Source organism: Molossus molossus, unplaced genomic scaffold (assembly GCF_014108415.1).
Source record: "Molossus molossus isolate mMolMol1 unplaced genomic scaffold, mMolMol1.p scaffold_m16_p_23, whole genome shotgun sequence".
In the NCBI taxonomy this organism is placed as follows: domain Eukaryota; kingdom Metazoa; phylum Chordata; class Mammalia; order Chiroptera; family Molossidae; genus Molossus; species Molossus molossus.
The window spans coordinates 1,600,698-1,615,072 of NW_023425359.1; the positions used below are offsets into that span (position 1 = coordinate 1,600,698).

Below are 14,375 nucleotides of genomic sequence, written 5' to 3' on the forward strand. Positions count from 1 at the left end.
ACTAGGCCTACAACCTGGGCATGTGCCCTGACTAGTAAATTGAACCAACGACCCCTTGGTGCCATGGGTCAATGCTCAACCGCTGAGCCACACCAGCTGGGCGATCTAGAGTTTCTTTTAAGTTACTCCACAAAACCAAAGAGCACCTAATAATAAAATAGGTGTCCTGGTCCCAACGACAAAAATCCAGAGAGCAGATGTAGTCACTGAGAGAGTGTAGCACAAGAAGAGCAGTAGGCAAGGACAAATGTCAGGAGGGAGCAACCAGAAAGGGAGAAGAGGCCAGCTAACTGAAAAGAGAGGGCTTCTGAATCTGTGGCCCGTGGACTCCTATGGAGCCGATTAATGGGCTTCAACGGATTGATTACCTTCCTGCAATTATATGCAAAATTTTATGTATGTTGATAGCTTTCATCTGATTTCCAAAGTGATTTGTAACTCCCTGTCCAAAATAGAGAAAAGAAATTTCATTGAAAATGGCAATTAAAAGAGCTCTCTTTGAACAGTAATTTAGCTATGCTCGTTCAACTTCCTTTCCACTTCAACTCACTGCATGCAGTCTGGCTTCTGAATCCACCAACCTACCAAAACAGCTTCTGTCAAGAACACTGACATTTATCTTGCAAAACCTAGTGAATAGTTTCATCTTACTCGACTTCTTGGCCTTCCTACTTTAAATTGGTACCTTCTTATCATAGGACCATCCATTTCTTTTGTTTCATCTAGCACAATTTGTTTTTGTTTTGTTTTGTTTTTTTTGTTTTTAATCCTCAACCAAGGACAATTTTCCATTTTTGTTCAGATAGAGTGGGAGGCCAAGAGAGAAAGAGAGAGAGAGAGGGACACACCGAGTGGCTGCCTCCCACACGACCCAACAGGGCTGGGGACGAACTGCACCCAAGGTATGTGCCCTTAGTGGGAACCAAACCCAGGTCTCTCTGGACCACGGGCCGATGCTCTAACTGCTGAGCCAAACTGTCCAGGGCACATCTAGCACAATTTGAAATGATTTTATTTATGTATCATCTGTCCCATATGTTTAGGATATAAATTGGATTAGGACTAAAACACTGCATCTCTCTCTCTCTCTTTTTTTTAACTTATCTTTGTTGTTGAATGTATTACAGATGTTCCCTTTTTTCCCCCTATTGACCCTCTTCTCCCTGCTCCCATCCCTCTTGCCTTTCCACACACTGTTGTCTGTGTCCATTGGTGCATCTCTTTTTCACTACTAGATCTCCAGTGCCTAAAAATAGTGTTTAGCACAGAGCTAGCACTCACTAAATATTTATTTAATGCATAAATGATGAGACTCAAAGTGGACTGCATTGTAATTATTATTATTTTTTATTAATTGTTTTCTTTATTGATTTTTAGAGAGAGAGGGAGAGAGAGAGAAACAGAAACATCAATGGAAGAGAACATCGATTAGAGAACACTGATTGGCTGCCTCCTGCATGCCCCCAACTGGGAACTGGGCCCAGAATCTGGGCATGTGCCCTGAGCAGGAATCGACCCAGTGACCTCTTGGTGCGTGGGTTGATGCTCAGCTGCTGAGCCACACCAGCTGGGCATGCATTGCAATTATTTTATTTATTTATTTTATATCCTCACCTGAAGACATTTTGGCTTTATCTTCAGATAGAGCGGGAGGGAGAGAGAAAGGAAGAGAGAGAGAGAAACATCAACGTGAGAGAGACACATCGACTGGTTGCCACCCACATGACCCCAACTGAGGCCAGGGACGAATTGCAACCGAGGTATATGCCCTTAGCAGGAACCGAACCCGGGACACTCTGGTCCGCAGGCTGACGCTCTAACTACTGAGCCAAACCTGCCAGGTCAATTATTTGATATGTTAAGTTTGAGTTTTTTCCTACAGTTTTTGTTGTTGTAGTTGTGAATCCTCACTGGATGATATTTTTCCATTGACTTTTAGACAGAGTGGAAGACAGGGAGGGAGAGAAAGAGAAATCGATGTGACTCTCATACGACCCCGACTGGGGATTTAGCCTGCAAGCCGGGCATGTATCCTGACTAAGAATCAAACCCAAGACACTTTGGTCCGTGGGCCAATGCTGTAAGCACGGAGCCAAACCAGCCAGGGCTCTACAAAAATCTACAATATGATTTTTCCAACAAAGTCGGGTAATTAACTCTAGCAACCTATGTTGTAGAGAAATCAAGTAATATGGGGACTGGGAGACCACCTTGGTGATTGGAAATCACTGATGACATTTGAGAAGGTAATTTTGGAAGAACTGGAAGGAAAAGAAAAGCCAGAAGACCAAGCTGAAAAGGATTAAAGTGAGAGGGAGGCAAGGAATGAGAGACGGGGTGTACAGATCTCTTTTAGGGAAAAATGTAGCAGAGAATGCACTAAAAGGAAATAACATGGCTAAGGCAGGAGTGCACAGGACCAATGTGAAAAGGCCTGACAGCAGAGAAGGATCATTTTTTCACTCTGGGCAAAACTGGGCAAGTATTGCCACAATTTAGTGGAGAGAAGAAAATATTTTATAAAGAAAAGGAAGATTCATATATATATATATATATATATATATATAGTGGTGGTGGTGGTGTGGTGAGTGGTGGTGGGAGGATTCATATTTAAAAAAAATTTTTTTTTTCTTTAATGATTTGAGAGAGAGAGGAAGGGAGAAGGACAGAGAGATAGAAGTATCAATGAGAGAGAACATCGATTGGCCGCCTGTTGCATGCCTCCCTCTGAGGATTGGGCCCACAACATGGGCATGTACCCTGACTAGAAATTGAACTGGTGACGTCTTGCATGCTCAACCACTGAGCCACACCGGCCAGGCAGATTCATGTTTTCTTTTTTTTTTTTTTATCCTCACCCGAGGACATTTTTGCATTTATTTTCAGGTAGAGCAGGAGGGAGAGAGAGAGGAAGAGAGAGAGAAACATCCGTGTGAGAGAGACACATTGACTAGCTGCCACCAACACGACCCCAACTGGGGCCAGGGACAAACCGCAACCGAGGTTCGTGCCCTTAGCAGGAACCGAGCCCAGGACTCCCTGGTCCATTGGCCGACGCTCTAACTGCTGAGCCAAATCAGCCAGGGTCAGATTCATGTTTTCTATAACTGTTGTGGAGCTGTTCTGAATTTGGTGGGTGCTGACAATTTTTAAAAAAAACTGTGGTCATTCTGTGCTGAAAGGTGATCTAAAAACTTTAAAGTTAAAAAGCCCATAGCTATTTTCAGGGCACAGATGAGTATTAGTAAATAATTTACCTGTATTCTGCTTCAGTTTTCTCCTAAGATGGAGCTAAAGGTGTCCAACCTTCATGTGCGCAGGAGGCTTGGCCAAAATAAACAGTGATAAAACCTATCTGATAAAGTGCATCAGACAAACCTATAGTCTAACAAAGCTAGGGTTATTAACTTGCTGAAACAAGGACGGCCACACACCAGAGGAACTGGGGAGTATTAAAAACCAAAACAAAACAGGGAAAGCATAGGATGTGGAGGAGTGTAGGTAAGAATTAAGCAAGCTCAGGCCTAGGCTATGAAGCAGGCTACAAGATCTTGTATCCTTGACAACTATAAAGTTAAAATAAATGTGGGATGTTACATCTGAAAACCCCTTATTTGAAGCTCTATACATGGATTGGTAAAGTGTCAGAATGATCCACATAGCTCAGCTCCTCCAGGCAGAAATGGGATGATCCATTCTTACGGATAGGATTTCACACAACAGAGCTTATGAAAGTTTCAGGGACCAAGGTTGTTTTTTTTTAAATAAGTTTTTATTGATTTTTTTTTTTAGAGAGGGAGAGAGACAGAAACATCAGGAGCTGCCCCCTGCAGGCCCCCTACCTGCAAGCTGTGCCCATATGGGGAATCAGACTGGGACCTCTCAGTCCATTGGACAATGCTCAATCCACTGAGCCACACCAGTTGGGCTGGGAACCAGGTTTTTCAGTCTATGTGCTTTCACTAAAACAAGAAAAGCAGTCCAGCCAGTGTGGCTCCGTGGTTGAGCGTAGACTCATGCATCAAGTGGTCGCTGGTTCGATTCCTGGTCAGGGCACATGCCCAGGTTGTGGGTTCGATCCCTAGTGGGGGACATGAAGGAGGTGGTCAATGGATGTTCTCTCTCATGGCTGTTTCTCTCTCTCTCTCCCACTTCCTCCCTCTCTCTCTAAAATCAATAAAGAAAAGAAAAAAAACAACAAAAGCAGTTTTACATAGTCACAACTGGTATCTACATGTTGAAATTGTGCTCACGTTTAACAAAATGAAAGCCACCTCCCTGGTGTTGGTTACTCAGTGTCCCCTTGGTTGGGTTAAGGGCCACTTTCATTTGCACCAACAGTTGCAACGCTATAGGCATTGTGTGCTTGGATCATGTGCGGGACCCGCTGCTAGACATTTACTTCATTCGATCCTGACAAAAACCATCGAGAGATTTACATTTGAGAAACTGGCACTGATAAAGTAATATGACTATGGAATCTGCTTTTTTCCATTACTGTCTTACTTTCACTGCCTGGTTATCCCCCCTGCCCCCCGTTTTTCAGGAATCACTCTATTCTTGGTGACCATCACATGCTTCCCACGTGGTAGACTCAGGAAACTCGGAGCTGAACCTCACACAGGACTTGCAACTCGCTTCCGTGAAAACCAGTTAACAGGAACGAACGCGTTCCGCGGGCTGTTCAGTTCTTCGGGCTCGAGGAATCGCGGCGGCAGCAAAGGGGCGGCCGAGTGGCTGGAGCGGGAGGGCCGACCCAAGGTCTCGGGCTACCAAGTCTTGCAGACAGTTTGGGCTAAGCTCCGCGGCCGTCAATCACCACGGAGGCGGGACTTCCTGTCTCGCAGCGAGGCGGCCAGTGCCGGAAGCTGCGCTGTGGCAGGTCGCCTGCGAGCAGCTCTCCCCGGACTACCCGGCTGCCTGGGCAGGTGAGCGTCGGGGGAGCTGGGGAACCGACGGTGTGAGCGTTCCTGGTGGCCCGTGCGGGTGGTTGCCTTGAAGTGCTTTTGGTCTTTCTTTACTTTGCTGTAAATTTCCCAGAAACTTTCCAGGTTGCCAGAGCCGGGCGTTGCCTGCTCCCTGCGGCTGTGACCGACCCGGCCGCGCAGGCTCGCGAGCGCGTGCGCGAACGTCGCAGTGTGTGTGCGGGCGCGTGCGGGCGGCTCGTGCGCCGGGCGGCCGGGCGGCGCCGGCCGAGGCCCCGGCGGGTGCGCAGCGCCGCCCTGCGCGTCACACGCAGCCTGATTGGCTGTAAACACTGAGCGGTGAAGTGGGTGTGGGCGACCGTGTCACGGTCGTCACGTTAGAGAGACATCCTTGCCCTTCCAAATCATAACATTTGGGATGGAGGAGAAATAACGTGAAGGTGGAGAATATTTAAAATTTGCACATAGTGCTTCCTACCAACTGGGGGACTGTCCTGAACTGTGGTGGGGTGAGGGTGTGACAGCCCCGTTCCAGAGAAGCCGCGGTCCGCGGCGGAGACCGAGTTTACCGTGCCCAACTGCTAGAGAGGCAGGACAGAGATTAAGAGGGACTTCGCTTTTGTCTGACATCAACACAGCCATGGCGGCTGTCGTTTGATATTTGTCTGTACTTGTTTCATCTTTTTAGTTTTAACGTTTCTTTATGCCTTTGCGAACAGCATCTCGCTGGGGATTTTTTTTTTTTTTTTTTTTTTTTTTTACTTCATTGATTTTAGAGGAAGGGAGAGAGATAGAGACATTGATGAGAGAGAACAGCCATTGGCCCCACAACCCGGGCATGTGCCCTGACCAGGAATCTAACCAGTGACCTCTTGGTGCATGGGTCGAGGCTCAGTCACTGGGGGGGATTTTTTTTTTAATCCTAGTCCACAATGTCTGGCATTTGACAGGGAGGTTTATTGTACTTGCATTCATTGTCACTCCTGAGATATTTGTTCTGGTTACAGCCTTTGGAGTCATCCTTGACTCAGCCGTTTCCGCACTGCACAAGTAATGTATCAGCACGTCATTTGGACTCTGCAGTCAAAATCTATCCAGGCTCCCAAACCCTTTGAACCACCTTCACTTATCCAAGTTACAGTCATCTCTTATTTGGTTGAGCAGTAGCCACCTACTTTTTCTTTTCTCTTTTCTTTTCTTTTCTTTTCTTTTCTTTTCTTTTCTTTTCTTTTCTTTTCTTTTCTTTTCTCTTTTCTTTTCCCTGAACTCCTGATATTTTTGTTCATTTTTAGAGAGGGAGAGGGAGAAGGAGAAAGAGAAACGTCCATGTGAGATGACAACATGGATTGGCTGCCTTCTGCATGCCCCCTACCAGGGATTGAGCCTGCAGCCCCAGCATGTGCCCTGAGGGGGAAATTGAACTGGCAGCCTTCTGGTGCACAGGAGGATGCCCAAGTAACTGAGCCACACTGGCCAAGGCTGCTTTTTCTACTTTCAGTCTGTTTGCATCACAGCATCTAGAGCAGCAGTTCTCAACCTGTGGGTGGCGACCCCTTTGGGGGTCTAACAATCCTTTCATAGGGGTCACCTAAGACCATTGGAAAACACATATTTCCAGATGGCGATTCATAACAGTAGCAAAATTCCAGTTAAGAAGTAGCAACAAAAATAATTTTGTTTGGGGGTCACCACAACATGAGGAACTGTATTAAAGGGTCACAGCATTAGGAAGGTTGAGAACCACTGATCTAAAGTGATCCTCCTTAAAAAAAAAAAAATCGGATTATTCACCTCCTTTCAAAAAATCTTCCAAGGACTATTCATTTCACTAAGAGTAGGAGGCAAGTCTTTTAAGAGTGTCCCCCAAGGTTCTGTATGATGAAGTTCTGCTTTACCTTTGATTTCCTATCTTGTGTTCTCCCCTTTGTTCCACTATGACCTCTTCAACCACATCCCAGCCTCAGGATATTTGCATTTGCCTTTCTCTTGTCTGGAATGTTCTTTCCCTATATGTCCACATGGTTCAGTCCTTTACCTCCCTCATGTTTGTTTTTTTTTTTTTCCTCACTCGAGGACATTTTCCCATTTTTTGTTCAGGTAGAGTGGGAGGGAGAGAGAGGAACAGAGAGAGAGAGAGAAACATCGATGTGAAAGGGACACATCAAGTGGCTGCCACCTGCAAGACCGACCAGGGCCGGGGACAAACTGCAACCGAGGTACATGCCCTCAGCGGGAACCGAACCCGGGTCTCTCAGGACCGCAGGTCGACGCTCTAACCGCTGAGCCAAACTGGCCAGGGCATCCCTCATGTTTTTTTAAGATTACCTTCTCCGTGGACATATCCTTCCCTTAAATCTCCATTGCACTCATTGTCCTTATGCTTGTCGTCTTATGACATGCCATGTGATACATTCATTTATCTGGCTTATTATGTTTCCTCCACGAGGATATAAGCTTCATGATGGCAGGTATTTTTTTTTTGCCTTCTTTAAATCTTCTTTCTTGCCCTTTTTTTTGACTTGAGGTCTTCTTTTCTCTTTTCACTTTTTCCTTTGACTTTTAATTTAACTGTACTGTGCATACTTAATTGAAGCTGATTCAATTTTTTTTTTTTTTTTTTGGTGTGTGCCCCTAGTGGGAACTGAACCTGGGACTCTGGTCCGCAGGCCAATGCTCCAGCTGCTGAGCCAAACCGGCCAGGGCAAGCTGAGTCAATCTTAATAGAATCTTAAAACTGTGGAACAATGTTGTTTTACCTTTCTAAAATTTTTTTAATTTATTGATTTTAGAGAGAGAGGAAGTGAGAGGGAGAGAGAGATAGAAACATCAATGAGAGAGAACATTGATTGGCCGCCTCCTGTATGCCCTCCACTGGGGATTGGGCCCACAGCTTGGGCATGTGTCCTGTCTGGGAATCGAACCGGCAACCTCTTGGTGCATGGGTCGACGCTCAAAGACTGAGCCACACCAGCTGGACCCTTTATATATATATCATTTTATTTTATTTTTGTTAATCCTCACCAGAAGATATTTTTCCATTGATTTTTAAATATGTTTTTGTTGATTTTTTTTTTTTTTAAGAGAGAGAGGAAGGGAGAGATAAAAACATCGAAGTGAGAGAGAACCATTGATCAGCTGCCTCCTGCAGGCTCCCCAGGTGGGATCGAGCCAGCAACCTGGGTATGTACCCTGACTGGGAATTGAACTGGGACCCCTCATTGAACGACGCTCAATCCACTGAGCCACACCGGACGGGTTTCATTGATTTTTAGACAGAATGCAAAGGAGGGAGAAAGAGACACACACACACATCCATTGGTTGCCTCCTGCATGACCCACACTGGGGTTGGGGATTCAGTCTGCAGTCCAGTCTCCTTGATGGAGAAGTGAACCCAAGACCCTTCAGTCCACTGGTTGATAATCTAACCACCAAGCCAAACTAGCTAGGGATATATATATATATATATATATATATATATATATATTTAACTGATTTTAGAGAGAGAGGAAGGGAGATGGAGAGAGAGAGAAACATAGAGAGAAACATTGATGTGAGAGAAAACATCAGTGTAAGAGAGAAACATGTCAGCTGCCTCTGGCATGTACCCTGACCAGGGATTGAACCAGCAACTGTTTGGTGCATAGGATGATGTTCAACCAACTGAGCCACACCAGCCAGGGCAATGCAATATTGTTTTACCTTTAAGTTACTGATTTTAAACAGGCTTCCTGAGTCATCTCAATACTTAATTACTTTTGTAAAATGTAAATGTTCAACAATAAACCTTGTAGTTGTTACTATTTTCTGGTGGTTTGATTTTTTTCTTTTGGTTTATTAAAGTCAATTTATCATATACATATTTTAAAAATATGTTTATTGATTTTTTAGAGAGAAAGGGAGAGAGAGACATAGAAACATCAATGTGAGAGAGAAACATGCCTCCTGCATGTCCCCCCACTGTGGATCGAGTCTGCAACCTGGGTGTGTGCCCTGGCATGTGCCCTGACCACGAATCAAACCAGGACCTCTCAGTCTCCACTGAGCCACACCGGCTGGGCCAATTTGTCATATATTTTAATGGAACATTTATTGTATACTTAGCACTTCAGAGTTTATGTTTTAAAGATTAAATGATTGTTTCCCTACCTTAGCATTTTGCTGGGAAATGTGCAAGAGAGTCCATTGAAAACAAATATGAAATGAATATTATCCAGAAAATATGTAGGGACTACCAGAAAGGGGAAACATCAGTTTGCCAATTATTAGGAGTAATTGGAATGAATTTGTGGAGGAGTGATTTGGAAAGATTTAGTGGTATTTGAAAATATGTAGCAAAAAGGTACAAACTTATTGGTTCATAATTAATTTTATTCTCTTTCATATAGTTTTGCCATAAAAATTGTGGGTTTGGTGAAGATTTAAGCCATTGGTATTTGAGAGAGAAGACATGCCTACAGCCTCTGAAAATGCCTGAAGCTTTTTGGAGGAACTACTTACAATGATGTGAGACAGTTCAGTATGTGAGGACAAAGAAACTGTTGTGAGGATGTAGTACAGCTTGGACACAGGCTCTGACATCAGGCACAAAGGACATGAAGGGACAGCAGGACATTCTGCTCAGTGAAATAAGCCAGTTACTAAAAAGACAAATACTATGATTTCACTTACTGAGATATTTAGAGTAGTCAGGTTCATAGAAACAGAAGAGGGGAGGGCTGGAGAGAGGAGGATATAGGGAGTTCTTTAGTGAGTATAGTTTCAGTTTTGCAAGGTGAAAATTTTTGGTGGTTGGTCACACAACATGTGACTTTATCTAATGCCACTTTACACTTAAAAATAGATGATTAGTTTTATGTGTATTTTACCACAATTAAAAATGAAAAAGATAGCAGATGAATTTGTTTAAAATTGGGCTAAATACTTGGAAATTGTTACATTTTGGTTAGTAATTTAAAAGCCAATTACAGCCTGGCCAGTGTGGCTCAGTGGATTGAGCTTCGTCCCATGGACTGAGAGGTCCCAGTTTGGTTTCTGGTCAGGGCACATGCCTGGGCCATGCAGGAGGTAGTGATCAAAGTATCTCTCTCACATTGATGTTTCTATTTCTCTCTCCCTCTGGCTTCTTTTCTCTCAAATTAATAAAGAAAAAAACCCAACAAATTACATTTTTGCCCTTATAAAGATATTCCCACATTTAGTCTCCCAACATGAACTTTTTTTTTTTTTATCCTCACCCAAGGACATTTTTTCTTTTTTTTTTTTTTTTTTGTTCAGATAGAGTGGAAGGGAAAGAGAGGAAGAGAGAAAGAAACATCGATGTGAAAGGGACAACCAGGGCCGGGGACAAACTGCAACCGGGGTACATGCCCTTTGTGGGAACTGAACCTGGGTCTCTCGGGACCACAGGCCAATGCTCTAACCGCTGAGCTAAACCGGCCAGGGCCCAACTGGAACTTCTAATCAGTGAAACCTTCTTACATTTCTCTGCCTGGAAAGTTCTCCAACTCACTGCTGCCCATTTCTTAACAGCTTAACCAGGGCATGAATGCTTTGTGAAGCCTTCCCTCACTTTTTTTTTTCAATTACAGTTTACATTCAATATTATTCTGTAGTAGTTTCAGATGTATAGCATGGTGGTTAGACAATCATGTACTTTACAGAGTGGTCCCCCCACTATTTCAATTACTCACTTGGCGCCATGTATAGTTATGATATTATCGACTGTATTCCCTGTGCTGTAAGCCTTCCCTCACTCTTGACCCACATGGTTCTCTTTTGTCACTGAATTTGATTCTTGCATTCCTAATTTTAGGTCTCGGTTTTGCCCTGTTAGTCATCTCTTACATCTCTTAGTCATCTTCATCAGATTAAGTTCTGTGTAAGAGCATGTCTTCTATTCCCTTATGTTCTTTGTGACAGAAAGGTTAACAAATCTCAGGACTCACAGCTTATTACTACCTAGAGCTCCAAAATCTCAGGTAAGTGTGTTTCCCATTGAGGTTGAATTTTCTACTTGATAGATGTCAGTGTGTGAATGATGCATCAGACCTCATACCAATTATTTTGGTACAGTTTTGAACAAATATCAGGGAAAGATTTAAGAAAATACATTGAGAAGGATAATAGAACCTATGTTGAAAAATATTTTAAAAAATATTAATTAACAAATTGCTAGTGTTCTTACCTTTTCTGTTGTGCATCAGACATCTGTTTGGATTTCTTGGCTAAAGAGGGTAGGAAATGTGGTCACTGATGTTGGAATCCATACCTACTGTGAGCAGTAGGCTTACTGTGATTAACTTCCCATGTCCATTTCTGTTCTGAATTTGTAATACATTTCTTTGGATTTATAGAATGTTTTCTCCTTATTTAAATAGTCTTTCTATGGTCTTAATGAACTTAAGATCTTTATGGTCTTAATGGTTATATTTATTGACTGTTTACTATATGTTAAGAAATTGTGCATATGTGTAATAGCATTTAATTCTCACAGCAGCCCAACCGGTGTGGTTCAGTGGTTGAGCATTGACCCCTGCACCAAGAGGTCGCCAATTCGATTCCTGGTCATTGCACATGCCCAGGTTGTGGGCCCGATCCCCAGTGTGGAGTGTGCAGGAGGCAGCCAATTGATGTTTCTCTTTCACATTGATGTTTCTATCTCTCCCTCTCTCCTTCCCCCTCCAAAATCAATAAAGAAAAATATTTTAAAAAATTTTAAATTCTCGCCCTGGCCGGTTTGGCTCAGCGGTTGGAGCATTGGCCTGCGGACCAGAGAGTCCCAGGTTCGATTCCCGCTAAGGACACATACCTCGGTTGCAGCTTGTTCCAGGCCCTGGTTTGGGTTGTATGGGTGGCGACCACTTGATGTGTCTCTCTCATGTTGATGTTTCTCTCTCTCTCCCTCCCCTTCTCCCTCCTGCTCTATCTGAAGATAAATGCAAAAAAAAAAGTCCTCGGGTGAGGATAAAAAAAAATTTAAATTCTCACAACAGCCCTATGAAGTAGGTCCTAATATCAACATTTTACAGATGAAGAAACTAAGCACAGGTTAAATTATCCTGTGTCCCATAGTTAGCATGTAGTAGGAGAAGCAGAATTTCTATTCAGCGGACTGGCTGCATATAATGTCCATATAACATTCAACAGGAGCAAATAATGAGCTAAATTCTTATGTATTTTTCTGGATTCTTTCAGTTGCAGAAGAAGGAAATCCAGCTCAAATTGATAGAAGCTAAAGGATTTTAGTGTTTCATTTAACTGAGTTAGGGAAAGCCTTTAGGCATGGCTGGATCAACTCTACTTTCTTATTTGCCCTTATTTTCAGACAAATATTTTTCCACAAAGTGGTGAAGGTGTCCCTAAACTATTCCAGGTTTAAGTGGTCCTTTTGTTTTAAGGTCTTGGGAGAGAAAGCAGTGGACCCTCTCTTCAAATGCTCATGTCATTTCCTAAAAGATTGGCTCTGCTTTGGTTAGGATTCTCACACATGAACCAGTGCTGGACATGAGGAGATGGAGCTGAGGGATCTTGTGTCTACTCCTGTAGTAGATGAGTGGCAGCACACTAGGCAGACGAAGTTCACTTCCCAAAAGGGGAAGATGCTGGGCTAAAATGCAGAAAATAGGTGAGAACCATTTCGGTGGTATAGATGGAACTCTTTGTTCAGGTGACTTTCCCAGGTTAAGAGTCTTCCATTAAAAAAAATATTTTTTTTTCTTTATTAATTTTTAGAGAGAGAGGAAGGGAGAGATAGGAACATTGATGTGAGAGAGAAACATGGATCTGCTGCCTCCTGCACGCCCCCTACTGGGGATCAGGCCCGCAACCTGGGCATGTGCTTGGACCAGAAATTGAACCGGGACCTCTCAGTCCATGGGACACACTCACTGGCCGGCTCCTTAATGTTTTTAAATACAGAAAATGAATAGCATTTTAGATGAAATCAGTGAACAGGAAATAAAGTTACCAAAATTCTTTAAAAATTGTAATAGCCCTCTCTAGATGGCTCAGTTGGTTGGAGCATTGTTCTGTATACCATAAAGTTTGCGGCTTCGATTCCCAGTCAGAGCACATACCTAAGTTGCAGGATTGATCCCCGGTTGGGACACTTATGGGAGGCAAATGATCAATGCCTCTATCTCTCTTTTCCCACCCCTTTCTCTCTTTCTTTTTTTTTTTGTCCTCACCCGAGGATATTTTTCCATTTTTTTTTTTGTACAGATAGAGTGGGAGGGAGAGAGAGGAAGGGAGAGAGAGAGAGAAACATCGACGTGAATGGACACATCGAGTGGCTGCCACCCGCACGACCAACCAGGGCCGGGAACAAACTGCAACCGAAGTATGTGCCCTTAGCGGGAACCGAACCCTGGTCTCTCCGGACCGCAGGCCGACGCTCTAACCGCTGAGCCAAACTGGCCAGGGCCCCTTTCTCTCTCTCTAAAATCAATAAACATATTCTCGGGTGAGGATTAAACATCAATTATAATAGCCCTGGCTGGTTTGGCTCAGTGGTTACAGTGTTGACCCATGGACCAAAGAGTCAAGGGTTCAATTCCAATTAAGGGCACATATTGGTTGGGGTCTGTGGGACGCATCCAATTGATGTCTTACATCAATGTTTCTCTCTCCCTGCCTCCCTCCCTTTCTCCCACTTTATCTGAAGATAAATGGAAAAATGTCCTTGGGTGAGGATTTAAAGAAAAAATTGTAATATGTGTTTATTAATATATTAAATGACAAAATCTAGTGGCAGATCTAATACATATTATAACTGAAATAGTGATGAATGTAAGCTATCTTTTGAGATTTGTAATAGCTGTAATGTGATATAAAACATTTGTGATCACAAGTGCTGCTAATTCCACTAATTTTTTTTTTGCTTTTGTTCATAATTTAGAAAAATGCTAAATCTCAGTTAGAAATTAGTGAAAATTGTGCTCACTTAGGCAGCACATATACTAAAATTGCACCAACTGCACCAACTGCACGCAAGAATATGTAAACTCATGAAGCGTTTCATATTTTTTAATTATTTTTTAATCCTCACCTGAGGATATTTTTTTTTATCCTCACCCGAGGACATTTTTCCATTTTTGTTCATATAGAATGGGAGGGAGAGAGAGGAAGAGAGGGAGAGAGAGAAACATCAACATGAAAGGGACACATTGAGTGGCAGCCTCCTGCACAACCCCAACTGGGGCCGGGGACAAACTGCAACCGAGGTACATGCCCTTAGTGGGAACCAAACCCGGGTCTCTCTGGACTGCAGGCCGACACTCTAACCGCTGAACCAAACTGGCCAGGGCCCTGAGGATATTTTTACATTAATCTTCAGATAGAACTGGAAGGAGAAAGGGAGGAAGAGAGAGAGAGAAACATCGATGTGAGAGAGACACATTGATTGGCTGCCACCCACCCAACCCCAACCGGGGCCGGGGACGAACCACAAC

General features: G+C 43.5%; 1 protein-coding gene across 1 annotated transcript in view; it reads left to right on the top strand.

The window, feature by feature from the left end:
* Window positions 1-4,867: 4,867 nt before the first annotated feature.
* TBCE (tubulin folding cofactor E) overlaps window positions 4,868-14,375 on the top strand; it is a 99,901-nt gene continuing 90,393 nt past the window's right edge. The window contains exon 1 of the mRNA XM_036277453.1: window positions 4,868-4,928. The gene's annotated coding sequence lies outside the window, so the exon portion shown is untranslated. The remainder of the gene's footprint in view (window positions 4,929-14,375) is intronic.